A 13,836-nucleotide genomic window follows, 5' to 3' on the forward strand; every position below is an offset into this window, starting at 1 on the left:
AACCCCAAGGACGCGGCAAGGAAGAAAGTGGTGTAGCGCCTAGTGTACTTCGTCAGCTCCTTGTTACAAGGGTCTAGATTGAGGTACTTTGGCGTGCAAAAGTTGATCTTTGGTGTCGGTGGAAACGACTCCTATGGGATCACTGGGATCCATTCTACGGTCGGCGGGCGCGGGGTCGTGAGAAGAGCAGGTTTGGGAGCAAGCACACGGATCGTTTATCCAGGTTTGGGCCGCGAGGATGCATAACACCCTAGTCCTGCTTTGGTGGATGTATTGAGTGTTCTTGAGCTTTCTGAACTAGCTACGGTGGCCGTCTCGTTCCAAAAAGCCGAATCCCTCTCCTGGTCCCCTCGGGCCTCCTTTTATAGGAAAAAGGGGCTGCCACAATGGCACATAGGAGGTGGAAAGGCCTATAGTGAGTGAGCTAATCGCACGGCATTACGGGACAAAGAGCGTTAAATGCGCTACGTAGGTGTCCATCAACTTTGGGACAGGAGCGAGGCCCGTCCTGTCCGTCGCCGCTTTGCCTCGCTTCGACACGCGCCTAGGCCGGCGATGCATGCAACGCCATGTAGACAGGCAGGCAGCTGAGGTGGCGCGGTGGTAGGGCTTTTAGGAAGATCTTCATGCCGCCACGCAGGTGCTTGCTGATTTGGCCTGGCAGCTGCACGTTGCCACGCAGGTGCCTGCCCAGCTGGTTGGGCTGGCAGCTGCATGCGAACGATGGCGGAGTCTTGGCTGGTGTGAGCCTAACAGTGGCCCTGCTGACGCCCCCGGCAAGGGTCTTGCCGGGGCGTTGCTATCATCCCCGGCAAGGGTCTTGCAGGGGGTCTTGTGGATTTCCTCGGCTAGGATCCTATCGAGGGTCGCCGTCTTCTGGTCCTCATCTGAACTCATATATTTATGAGTTTCACGAAGATTTGCATGCCACCACAGAGGCGCCTCCCGAGCCCTGGTTCCATGCAACTGGTTGGGTTGGAGCCGGTGGGCTCAAGGGTGGTTCACTCCGCTAGCATCGGGCAAGTTGCCCCAGCAAGGCTCTTGCCGGGGCTGCGGGGGGCCGCCTCGGCAAGGATCTTGCCGAGGGAGTCCACCTCGCCCTCTTGCCCTCCTGTGCTTCCGGTCTTAACGTCGCCTTGGTCATCTATTGCCTTGGCTTCTCTCTGGCTTCGCTCCTCCACCCTGTTAAGTGTGGTCGTGGCGCGTGGCTCTAACTTCCCATGCACAAGTAAAGGGGTCATAAGGAGAGCCCCTACTTTTGTACACTGAAAAGAGTCCCAGGGCCTGGGCCATATATAAACGCGATGGGTTGTTGGGCTAGGCCGAGAACGGTGCACGGGAAGGTGGGGCGGATTTTACGGTAGTAATTTCTCGTCCGCTACGCTTCCCCATGACACACGTTGAACGCACGACATGAAGGGCCATGTGTGATGTGGGGGTCACGCATGGGGAGGTTCCTGCACGCATGCATCACATCGTTGTAAATAGGCGGCCCGCGCTTTCCCCGTAAAAAGGAAATGGCCGTGGGCACGCTTCTCATTTACCCTCTGTGTCTTCTCCAATCTCAGAGCCCCCATTCCTTCCTTCTTCCACAAGACTTTGCTAGACGCCACTGCCTTTTCCCTTCCACTGCTCGCAGCCACCATGGCACCCAAGACTGGAAGGACAAGGGAGTGGCCAAAAACACCAGAGGAGCGGAGCCGTCGGAGAAGGAGTCAGCAGCGCGGCGGACGGAGCTCGCCTACTTTCCTTCGACGGTCGACGCGGTCCACCTTAGGGACTACTTCAGGCCGCTGTGGGGGGTCAAGACGGGGGGAGAGACAACGGGGGATCCTGCCACACGCGTCATCACCGCCAACTGCGGCGAGGCCGCCCCAAATCGGTATCCGTTCTTCGTTGATTACTTCTCTTGCAGCCTTTCCCCCCTTCTCCGACTTCTTCAATGACATCATGCATACCTTCGGCTTCCACCTCCTGGATTTTACCCAAATGCCATAGTGTGCATGGCTCTCTTCGCCCATCTCTGCGAGTGCTTCGCCGGCATGCACCCCAACACGACACTCTTCCGCCACTACTTCTTCCCTCGGATCCAGAAGGGAGGCGCCATCTTCGGTTGTGTCTCCTGGATCCCGAGGTCCAAGGGGACATATCTAGAGGGCGCTTAGAAGGAGAGGTGGGAGGAGTGGTGGGGCCGGTGGTGCTGGATGGAAGAGGAGGATCCACAAGAGTTCTGCCAGGTTCGCCAAGCGCCGCCGGTTCACGGCAATGATTGGAGCAGTGTCGATCCCGACGACGCGAAGCTCACGGTCGCCACCACCAGGATTCTTCGTCTCAACGAGGCCAGGCTCACCCTTGAGATGATAGGGGCAGATTTCCTCCGCCGTCGAATCGCTCCGCTACATAACAAGGGGAGGCCGCCCTGGCTCTTCATGAACACGGCGGACATCATGCGACTCCGCCTCGGCCTTGACCACAACTTCACTATGTTGCCACATGCCCATTTCTGCCAGTAGCTCTTCCAGCTCGATGTGGACCGTGACGGCAGGGTCAAGAGGTCCGGCAAGGCTGCGAAGGCCAACAAGGTCATCAAGGGGCCTTTGTTTGGGTTGCCAGCGGGGGTGGTCCCGCTGAGCAACAACTCACGCTAGACCGACATCATCGCCATGATGCCGGACTGCAACATGCACGGCCCCGTCCGAAAATGGGTCGCGCCACCAGAGGAGCAGGTGCAGGAGTTTTTTGACACCCTGGCGGAGAAGTACATTTGCTAGGAACCGCGACTTGTCCAGGACACCACCCAGGCGGAGCTGGACTACATCGCCGCCAGGGCGGCGGAGGCGGAGCTCGCCAGAGAGGCTGGCAGCGCCGGCGGCGTGGAGGACAAAGCCGCGGCGGCCGCAGAGGAGAAGGAGCTTTCGCAGTGGGCGGAGTCTACTGGGGACGGCAGCAGCGCCTGCACCGGGGCTCCTCTTATTGAAGACGACGATGATGGCGATCCGTCCGAGGAGGAGGTTGAGGCTGTCGAGCCCCGGCCGTGGGGACAGGGCGAGTCCTGCGACGGGCCACCTCCCGAGAGCCGGTCGGGCCCGCCAGGGCCATCCCACCCCGGCAAACCCAGGAGACGTTGGCGCGCCAAGCGAGGGCCGCGACAGTGAAGAAGTTGGTGAAGGCCGCGGTGGCGAAGAAGAAAGCATCTGCTTCTTCTTCGTCCAAGTGTCCCCCAACTCCGCCTGCTTCCCGTCCTCCACCCGCTTCCCCTCCTCCCGCAGGCGACTACACGGAGGTCTTCTTTGACCTCGGGTCTCTCAGCTCGAGGAGGAAGAGGAAGGAAGCAGAAGAGGAGGAGGAGGATGAGTAAGTGCCGTTTTCTTTCATCATCTTCAGCTCCACTGATTGTGCTTCTTGTCTTGACTAGTTTTTGTCTTGGCAGGGATATGGAGACACTGGCCCAGAGGTTGAAGAAGGCCAGGTCTTCGGCGGGCGGCCAGCCCCTGGTGGGCACCTCTAAGGCGCCACTAGTGGTGGTGAGCAGTCCGGACAGCAGCCCCCGGCGCAGCCCCCAGCATAAGTTTGACACTCACTCCCTGTCGACATGTGCCGAGGGCATGATCCTTGGTGCTGACCTTGTCGTGGTCGCAGGAGGAGGATAGCAGCAGTAGTAGCCACTGAGGGCTATCCCCAACATGCCGCCTCCGACAACCACGCTGCCCCGAGGGGCGTCCCTGGTAAGGGCGCCAAGCACCAAGCCCATGCACACGGAGGAGGAGGAGGCAAGCTTGGGCACCGGCGGCCGCACCTCGGCACCTGATGTTGGCGGAGAGGGGGCCTCTGCTTCCCAGCGCGACACGGGTAAGCCACTCGCCTTCCGTCCCTTTTCTTTTGCTCTTCTTGAATCCTGGTCTTGGCTTCACTTCACCCCCTCCCGATACCCAGATCCTCACCTGGCGGACCTGGAGGACCTGGACACCAGCATCGAGGATGTCGCCAAGAACACCGCAGCGGAGGCCGGGAAGACCGCCGCCGAAGAGGCCGCCAAGGGTGCTGCCGAGGACGCTGCCAAGGGGCCTGCCAGGGAGCCCGGCAAGGCTACTGCCGAGGAGGCCGGCAAGGGACCTGCCGGGGAGGCCGGCGAGCCCATTGCTGAGGAGGAGGGTGCTGATCAGCAACCTCCCTCCTCTACTGCCTCTGGCTCTGGAAGGTACCTGAGGCTGAGTGGCAACCTCTTCGTCCACCTCCCAGGGTCGTCGAGCTCCAGGGAGCCCATTGAGGGAGAGGTGTTCGACGAAGAGGTGCTTGCTGCCGCCGGGCTCGAGGTTGTTGACGAGACGAGCGCCGGTGGCGATGGTTCTCAGGAGGAGCAGCTTCTCCAAGCCATGGGTGCCAACTTCCGGAAGCTCCAGACGCTCCACTGCACCTGCCTGGACAAGGCCAAGTCCAGGGCGGCGACGGTGGACAAGGCAGAGGCAGACCTCAACTATGCGTCGCCGAGACGCAGGCTTGGTTCTGCCAAGATTGTGAGGAGCTGAAGGTAGCCTAGGGCAAGCTAGCCAAGCGCGAGGTGGAGCTCACCATGAAGCGGGCCGACATTGAGAAGGCCCAGGAGACGCCGGAGAGCTTGGCCGCCGCAGCCGAGGCCGCTCAAGCCCAGCACCAGGCCGCGGTGAACTCCCAGGAGGAGGACCTTGCCGCGTGTGAGGAGAAGCTTGCCGCAACGCTCTGCAGCAAGGATGAGGAGGTGGAGAAGCTCGTCGTGGAGTGGACCCAGGGGCTAGAGTAGAGGCACAGGGAGGCACTCAATGCCCAAGACCAGGTTCACGCCGACAAGATGAAGGAGCTGGAGGTGGAGCGGGACGGGCTGAAAAACCAGGTCCTGGCGCTTTCCAAGGAGAAGGACACGCTCAACAACGCTCTGACGGAGGCGCAGGGTGCAGTCCTCAGGAGGGCTGGGGAGCTCTACGAGGTCAACAACTCAATCAAAGATCTCAGGCTCAAGCTGGAGGGTCTCAAGGGGATGCTGTCGGAGAGCAAGGCCTGGGAAGAGACCCTGACCAAGAACCTAGAGACCGAGAAGCGACTGCGGAAGGACGATGCCCTTGCCCACAAGGAGCACGTGGAGGGCGAGAACCGCTGGCTCAATCGCCTCGCCGCTGTTGCCGACAAGGCCACCACGCAGCTGGCTGCCATGGGGATACCGGATGTGAGGTACGCCCGGAACCGAACTTGAGCGCCAACTGTAGTCTAAGCATGTTCTTTGAGAGGGTTGTCGGTGACTTGGAGGGGCTTCGTGCCAACCGGGCGGCCTCGCTGGCCAATGAGGCCCGGAGGCTTTCCCCGGGTGCCATGACCAAGGTTCTCACCAAGATGGCATATTGGAACCCCAACCACGACTTCGATGCCGCGCTGGATAGCTTGCCGGCGGGTGTGGACCTCGCGGCGCTCAAGGAGCGTATCAAGCCTATCATCAGCTGCATATGTGAAATCGAGAGGGTGGAGGGCCATCGCCGAGATTAGGCACCCCGTCTCCCACTGTCGCTGCAGGTTGATGACCAAGACAGTTTTTATCTTTAGTTAGAACCACAACAACAATTGATGTAATTTAACTCTGCAACACTTTTGGTACAATGCATGTTATCTTCCTGTTCGATCTTCCCTTTGTATGTTTACCCTACGTTAAACGGGTAGGCTTGCCGGCGCGTAAACCCTAGGCGGCACCTTGAGGACGGATCCCCAATGGCTTGCCGGTTGTGCTTGCTGTCTAGCGAACCACCTTACCGTTCTCAACGCGGTCGCTCGAACAGTCGAGCTTGACTCGAGTCAGAATCAAGAGTGTTGCCAATTGCGGAAGGCTACCCTGCCACTCTCGACGCGGCCGCTTGAGCTATTGAGCGGACTCGAAACAGAACAAGGGCGTTGCCAATTGCGGGAGGGCCCCTTTGCCTGCGGGCTTTCATACATAGGGTAGGACCTCCGAGGACAATAACCTCATATATAAAAAGAAATTGCTTAAGGTTTCGTATGACTTAGCTTTCCTGTCGCCGCACCGGCGTCCTTCGAGCTTGCAGGCGGCGTCATTCCCTCGGCTGTCTTCTTCTCCGGAAGCCATGGCCGCGAGAAATTGCTAAGCTGGCCGCTAGACCAGATTCTCACAACTGCGCCCCCTACCTGGCACGCCAACGATGTCGGTGAGAACGACACCTATGGGATCACTGGGATCCCTTCTACGGTCGGTGGGCGCGGGGTCGTGAGAAGAGCAGGTTTAGGAGCAAGCACAAGGATCCTTCACCCAGATTCGGGTCGCGAGGATGCGTAAAACCCTAGTCCTGCTTTGGTGGATGTATTGAGTGTTCTTGATCTTTCTGAACTAGCTACGGTAGCCATCTTGTTCCAAAAAGCCGAATCCCTCTCCTGGTCGCGTCGGGCCTCCTTTTATATGAAAAAGGGGCTCCTACAGTGGCACACAGGAGGTGCAAAGGCCTACAGTGCGCGAGCTTATCGTACGGCATTACGGGACAAAGCGCGTTAAATGCGCTATGTAGGTGTCCATCAGCTTTATCGGGGACGGGAGCGAGGCCCGTCCCATCTGTCGCCGCTTCACCTCGCTTCGACACGTGCCCAGGCTGGCGATGCTTGCAACGCCATGTAGGCAGGCACACAGCTGAGGTTGCGCGGTGGTAGGGCTTTTAGGAAGATCTGCATGCCTCCACGCAGGTGCTTGCTGATTTGGCTTGGAAGTTGCACGTTGCCACGCAAGTGCCTGCCCAGCTGGTTGGGATGGCAGCTGCATGCGAATGGCGGCGGAGTCTTGGCTGGTGCGAGCCTGGCAGTGGCCCTGCTGACGCCCCCAGCAAGGGTCTTGCCGGGGGTCTTGTGGATTTCCTCGGCTAGGATCCTGCCGAGGGTCGCCATCTTCTAGTTCTCATCTGAACTCATATACTTATGAGTATGATGAAGATTTGCATGCCACCGTAGAGGCGCCTCCCGACCCCTGGTTCCAACGCAACTGGTTGGGTTGGAGCCGGTTGGGTTAGGGCGCCTCAGCAGCATCTTGCCAAGGGAGTCCACCTCGCCCTCTTGCCCTCCCGTGCTTCCGGTCTTGGCGTCGCCTTGGTCATCTTGTGCCTTGGCTTGTCTCCGGCTTCCCTCCTCTGCCCTGTTAAGTGTGGCTGCGGCGCGTGGCTCTGACTGCCCGTGCACAAGTAAAGGGGTCAAAAGGAGAGCCCCTACTTTTGTACAGCGACATTTGGCAATCAAGCAGAATTGGGAAGAAGCCAGCAACAATACAGCTGAGTATGAAGGGCTCCTTGAAGGGCTCAGAATTGCAGCAGAATTGGGAATCAAGAAGCTGATCATATGAGGAGATTCACAGCTTGTGGTCAGACAAGTCAACAAGGATTATCAAAGCCCATTGATGGAAGCATACGTCGAGGAAGTAAGGAGATTGGAGGAGCACTTTGATGGGTTGCTGTAACACCCTCGATACGACTATATCTTCCACGTGTCAAAGCACGAGTTAGAGGCATAACCGCATTGAAAGCAATGTCGCAAGTGAGGTAATCTTCACACAACCCATGTAATACATAAGGGAAAAAGATACATAGTTGGCTTACAATCGCCACTTCACACAATTACATGAATAAAGCATTACATCATACAAATACAATCAAGGTCCGACTACGGAACCAAAATAAAAGAAGACTACCTCAAATGCTACACAGATCCCCGATCGTCCCGACTGGGCTCCACTACTGACCAACTGGAAATGGAACAACCCAATGAACACAAACTTCATCGAGCTCCTCTTTGAGCTTGGTTGCATCACCTGCTCGGTAACATCGGCACCTGCAAACTGGTTTTGGAAGTATCTGTGAGCCACGGGGACTCAGCAATCTCACACCCTCGCGATCAAGACCATTTAAGCTCATGGGTAAGGTAAAAGGTATGAGGTGGAGCTGCAGCAAGCGACTAGCATATATGGTGCCTAACATACGCAAATGAGAGCGAGAAGAGAAGGCAAAAGCACGGTCGAACAACTATGATCAAGAAGTGATCCTATAACAACCTACGTCAAGCATTGCTCCAACACCGTGTTCACTTCCCGGACCCCGCCGAGAAGAGACCATCACGGTAACACACGAAGTTGATGTATTTTAATTAAGATCAACTTCAGGGTTTCTCCAACTGGACATTAACAAATTCCCGTCTGCCCATAACCGCGGGCACGGCTTTCGAAAGTTCAAATCCCTGCAGGGGTGTCCCAACTTAGCCCATCACAAGCTCTCACGGTCAATGAAGGATATTCCTTCTAGCGGGAAGACCCGATCAGGCTCGGAATCCCGGTTACAAGACATCCTCGACAATGGTAAAAGAAGACCAGCAAAGCCACCCGAATGTGCCGACAAATCCCGATAGGAGCTACATATATCTCTTTCTCAGGGCACACCGGATTGTCCATGGTTCTGGTAGGCCAGCCCAGAGTTGCCCCTGGTGGCCACCGGCAGCTGACAGGTTGGACCAACACTCAGAGGAGCACTGGCCCGGGGGTTTAAATAAAGATGACCCTTGAGTCTGCAGAGCCCAAGGGAAATAAAAAGGCTAGGTGGCGAATGGTAAAACCAATGTTGGGCCTTGCTGGAGCTGTTTTATTCAAGGCGAACTGTCAAGGGGTTCCCATTATAACCCAACCGCGTAAGGAACGCAAAATTCGGGAACATAACACCGATATGACGGAAACTAGGGCGGCAAGAGTGGAACAAAACACTAGGCATAAGGCCGAGCCTTCCACCCTTTACCAAGTATATAGAAGCATTATTTAAATAAGAGATATTGTGATATCCCAACAAAATAACCATGTTCCAGCATGGAACAAACTCCAATCTTCACCTGCAACTAACAACGCTATAAGAGGGGCTGAGCAAAGCGGTAACATAGCCAAACAACGGTTTGCTAGGACAAGGTGGGTTGGAGGCTTGGCTGAACAATATGGGAGGCATGATAAGCAAGTGGCAGGTATCGTAGCATAGGCATAGCAAAAGAGCGAGCATCTAGCAAGCATAGATAGAAGTGATTTCCAGGGTATGGTGTCGGTGTCAGAACCGGCGGATCTCGGGTAGGGGGTCCCGAACTGTGCGTCTAGGCTGGATGGTAACAGGAGGCAGGGGACACGATGTTTTACCCAGGTTCGGGCCCTCTTGATGGAGGTAAAACCCTACGTCCTGCTTGATTAATATTGATGATATGGGCAGTACAAGAGTAGATCTACCACGAGATCAAGGAGGCTAAACCCTAAAAGCTAGCTTAAGGTATGATTGTTGTATGATGAAGTTGTATATTCTATCGACTAGCCCGGCCCTGGTTTATATAATGCACCAGAGGCCTAGGTTAACAAGAGTCCTAGCCGAATACGCCGGTGGGGAGAAGTCCTTCTCTTGATCGCCAAGTCTTTGTGGAATCTTCCTTGTATGCGGCAGCTGTCTGAACTGTCCCATGAGTATACGGCCATGGTGGCCTCGGCCCAATCTAATAGATCGGGAGACGACGTGGTGAGTACCCCCTAGTCCAGGACACCGTCAGTAGCCCCCTGAACCGGTCTTCAAGTTAGGGACGCTCCTCGATTCTTCTGAACTGTTCTTCATCTTCGGTCGACGGTCTTGAAAACTGGTTCAACAAATCTTCTCACCTTCGATCTTGAGGATCGCCGACATGCATTCGGCGAGTTTACACGTCGGGTATCCGAGGAGCCCCTTTAAGTTTCCGGCCTTTATCAATGCCTTGTTATTTTTATGCCACACCTCGGGTTTGAAGTTGTTCCCAGGAGGCAGTGTCCTCTTGCGTCCGAGCTCTAACGCCGGACCGCATTCGAGGTATCTTTTGCGGCCGAGCACCGGACCGCTTCCGAGCTCCAAGGCCGGGATGTATCCGAGCTCCAACGCCGGACTATGTCCAAGCTCCAACGCCGGACTATATCCGAGCTCCAACGCCGGACAGTGTCCCAGCTCCAACGCCGGACTATATCTGAGGTGTCATATCACCTTGGTTCAAAAAAAAAGAAGGAGTTTAGCCGAGCTTAATGCCGGAAATGCCCTCTAGGGAGCCAGCCACTAGTGCCCGAGCTTTATGCCGGACTGCTTCCGAGGTGGTGCACCACCCCGAATGTGGGCCGATTTTTGTGAATATTTTTATTGGTTCAATTTATTCTCTACCGAGATATATAGCCAGTATCCCTCAAGGTGTGTATCGGTCTAAAACCCGAGATGCACCTGAAGTATGACATAAGACCGCTGATCCTAGTAGCCGCTGAGACTCAGGTTGATTTGCAAAATCGGCCTGAGGATCAAGTCCAAGCTCGGCAGAATACTTCGGGACACTAAAAGCGGCGTGCTCAGTCCTCGAGACTTAGGTTGGGTGCGGCCAACCAACCTGAGGATAAAAATCTCCTCGGAAACTATATTGCACATAAAATTTTCTGCATTGGACAAGCAATGCAGTAGCCCCCCGAGACACTGGTCGGGTGGCAACACCAGATCAGGGGATCGATGTGCCCCTTTAATATTTGTAAATAATAAGCCCGAAGCCTAGTAGCCCCCGAGCCTTAATGCGGGCACGGGTGGCCGAATTAAGGATCAATATCCATAGTAAAATCAAAAATTATTGTAATGACTCTATGTATCCAAGTACTTTACGTCATTAATGCTCAGATCCGCATTGTACATAACTTTTTTGACCGACCATCGGCTTCCACCTCCTTGGCCAGTAGCCGAGGAGTGTTTATCCTACTTTGTAAAACCTTTATGAGGGCAAAGATTTACAACAAACAAGGCAATCTGGCCATACGGTTTTATAAACAAAGGTATGCAGAGAGTTATATTACTGTTTAACAGAAGAAATGTCTTCGAAAGAAAATAGTCCCGCTACCGGTTCCTTTCTTTGGGTTGTCATGCTAAGCATGATCATTAAACTTTAGCTCTAATGTAAGAGCAAAATATCGAGGATTTAGTTTGGGAGGCCAGTTAATAGCCCCCGGTAGTGTTCGGCGACAGTCGGGGTCAAGCCGTAAACACTTAGGGCAATGTTATGAACGGCCCGTCATTTAACATAGTCATCGGATCGCTGACCAGTTTACGCTTATTGTGACAGTCAGTTTTCGGCTTTCTCCACTGAGGTGGTTAACCATGTGAGTTGGAAGCACAATCGCAGTGGTTCTCCCTTTGCACGCCTAGCCGAACAAAACGGAACGTAGGAAGCAAGTGCAGGAGCCGGGTAACCCAACTATTGACCGAAGACACAATTCAAAACCGATGCATATATAGCAATATCTGAGAATGTTTTTGCCGAATCCCTAAAGGTGTCCGGCGTTGCACTGCGAGACTAATGCTGGAAAAGCACAAATAGTTTAAAAGTGCCATAGGCTCGAAAAGCCAAAAAATGTCAGTAAAAACTTGACGTCCGAACAAGATCAAGTGTTCGCTGCCAATCCAAAAATTGGTTTTAGAAAAAAAGAAGTGCTTCTGTCGTGCTTTAACATGATACATCCTATCTCAAGACTTCGAGCGGGTCAGCCTACGGCTTCAACCTCCTATCGCGAGGGCGGAGTACTTCTCATCAGGCCAGTTTAGCAAACTAAACTCTAGCGACTTTGAGAGAGAAATTAGGCTCCCCGGCTAGTGACCGCACACTCGTGTCGAAAAAAGGAGTGATAAATAATAATAAAACTTTGCAACAACTAAGAAGAAGAACACTTAATATAAAACGGCTCATATAAACTTAAGAGCCCCCAGGTGACTTGGGTAGAAGAATGATTGCATGTACTGAAGTACTTATATCATATCTATGTTCAACCGAACTTTAAACGCGTCTTAACTGACCGTCGGCTTCTCCCTCTTCGGTCAAGGACCGAAAAGTGTAATGTACTCCATCGGTCGAGAATATCGGCGGTGTTTCCAATAACCAGGCAATCAGGCCATAAGGCCATAACAGACAAAACGTGCTTAGGGAACTTATGCTATATTACCGTGAAGTGTAAGAAGCATCTTCGAACAAAATAGTACCCCCACCGATACCTTTCTTCGGTGCTCATTGTTATTATAAGACTTGTGCAATAGATTTTTTGTACTCATGAGTTCCGTTGTGTGCCAACCATCATTGAAAACTATAAGAGCGCTAGCTTTCGGCTTCACCCAGTCTGAGGTCCGGCTCGGGTGACCCGATCGTGACAATCGCAGAGGTGCTCCCTTTACTCCCTAGCCGAACAATCGGGAACATAGGGGTAAACACAGGAGCGAAGCAACCCAGCTTGCAAATCGCTTAAGTCAATATGGTGCATATTGTGGCGTAATACATGAACAAGGAACGAAACCGTACAAGTATAATCACATGCAAGAGGAAAAGCTTCATAAAGGAAGCCCCCAAGTGAATTGGGTCCTTGAATTTGTGTGTCACAAACTAAGTTTGGACAACAGAAACTTTTACAAGCAACTTTTTTCCAAAAAAGTATAATGCTTGGTCGAACCGAACACAAGTTAGAAATTAAAGCTTCGAGCATGAAAGCGACTTAGCTAGTTAATGTGTTCGGTATTGATGACGCGGTCTGAGGTTGATGCGGGGCAAGGTTCCATCCCCCAAGCCGGTCCCGAGGTGGCGGAGTGGAGAGCTCGACACGATGAAGTGGTGACATAGCACGGTCAATGCAGACCGGCAGAGTGACGCCGAAGTCCCCGGATCATTTTCCTGTGCACAAAAAATAGTGCAAACCAGAGATAATAGTAATAATGATAATTAAAAAATGTTGCATAATAAATAATTTATGCAAAGTGAGGAATAGAAGAAATATGGCCTGGCGCCGAAGTCAATGTCGATGCAGGGCGCCGGCGTGATGTAGTAAAGGCATGGCAAAGCCTGAATTCACAGGTCGGTCCGAGCTCCGGATGCGGCGTTCGCCGGACTATGTACCGAAACTGATCGAACCACCAAATGACCGTCGTTAATGCGGTCACCATTTGATAGACCTCTGTACATATCATGGACAAACCAGAGTAATAATTCCTTGGGAAAAATGAACCCAAACAAGCAAAAAAAATACTGGGATTAATAGCACCTGGTTTATTTGTTGTAGCAATCCGAAGGAAGGCGATTCCCAAAACTGGGACTCGCTCCGCACACCCATTGCCTGATAGGCGATAAAACAACGGCATGGCAATGCTGGTAAAGGTTGGCTCGCCGAGGCAAAGCCCTCGGTCCAGCTAACGTGACGGAGTTGGTCGGCTAGTGACGCCGAAGTGTTCGGAGTAGGTTGATGAAGAGATGGCGAAGCCCCAGGTCTAGCCGAGATGTCGATGCAGGTCGTGACGTGGTCGATGCCGGCTTGATGAAGCGACCGTGCGGTGATGTTGATGATGATTTATCCTTCGCGATGCTGGACTCTTGTTCGGCTTGCCGAGATGATGATCCGAAGAAGTTGAGTTCGGCTAAAGTGACGACGTGTCTAGCGCAGGTCGGCAGCCGTGGAGTAATATTGCCGGACTGGTTTGACACCAGCATGATGTTGAAGATCATGTTCAAAATATCTTAAAGTTAGTGGGGTGTGTTCGGGAACAAAACACAATACCCCATACAAAACTTCCTTCAAAAGGGGTGTCCGAAATCCCGTTCATAAAAAAGATGAACTCGGGTCGGATTCGTTTTCGCGCAGAAAACAGATCCGAAAAGTGATGCACTAATCGGAAAGTTCCCGGAGTTTGGACGGTCGGATCGAGCTGAAATTTTGAGAGGTGGTAGATATAGGAATTCCGCAGCCGATCAACAGTTGGATCTTCCAAAGGACATCCGAGCTAGAAGCTGGAC

The sequence above is a fragment of the Triticum urartu genome, chromosome 6 (assembly GCF_003073215.2).
Source record: "Triticum urartu cultivar G1812 chromosome 6, Tu2.1, whole genome shotgun sequence".
In the NCBI taxonomy this organism is placed as follows: domain Eukaryota; kingdom Viridiplantae; phylum Streptophyta; class Magnoliopsida; order Poales; family Poaceae; genus Triticum; species Triticum urartu.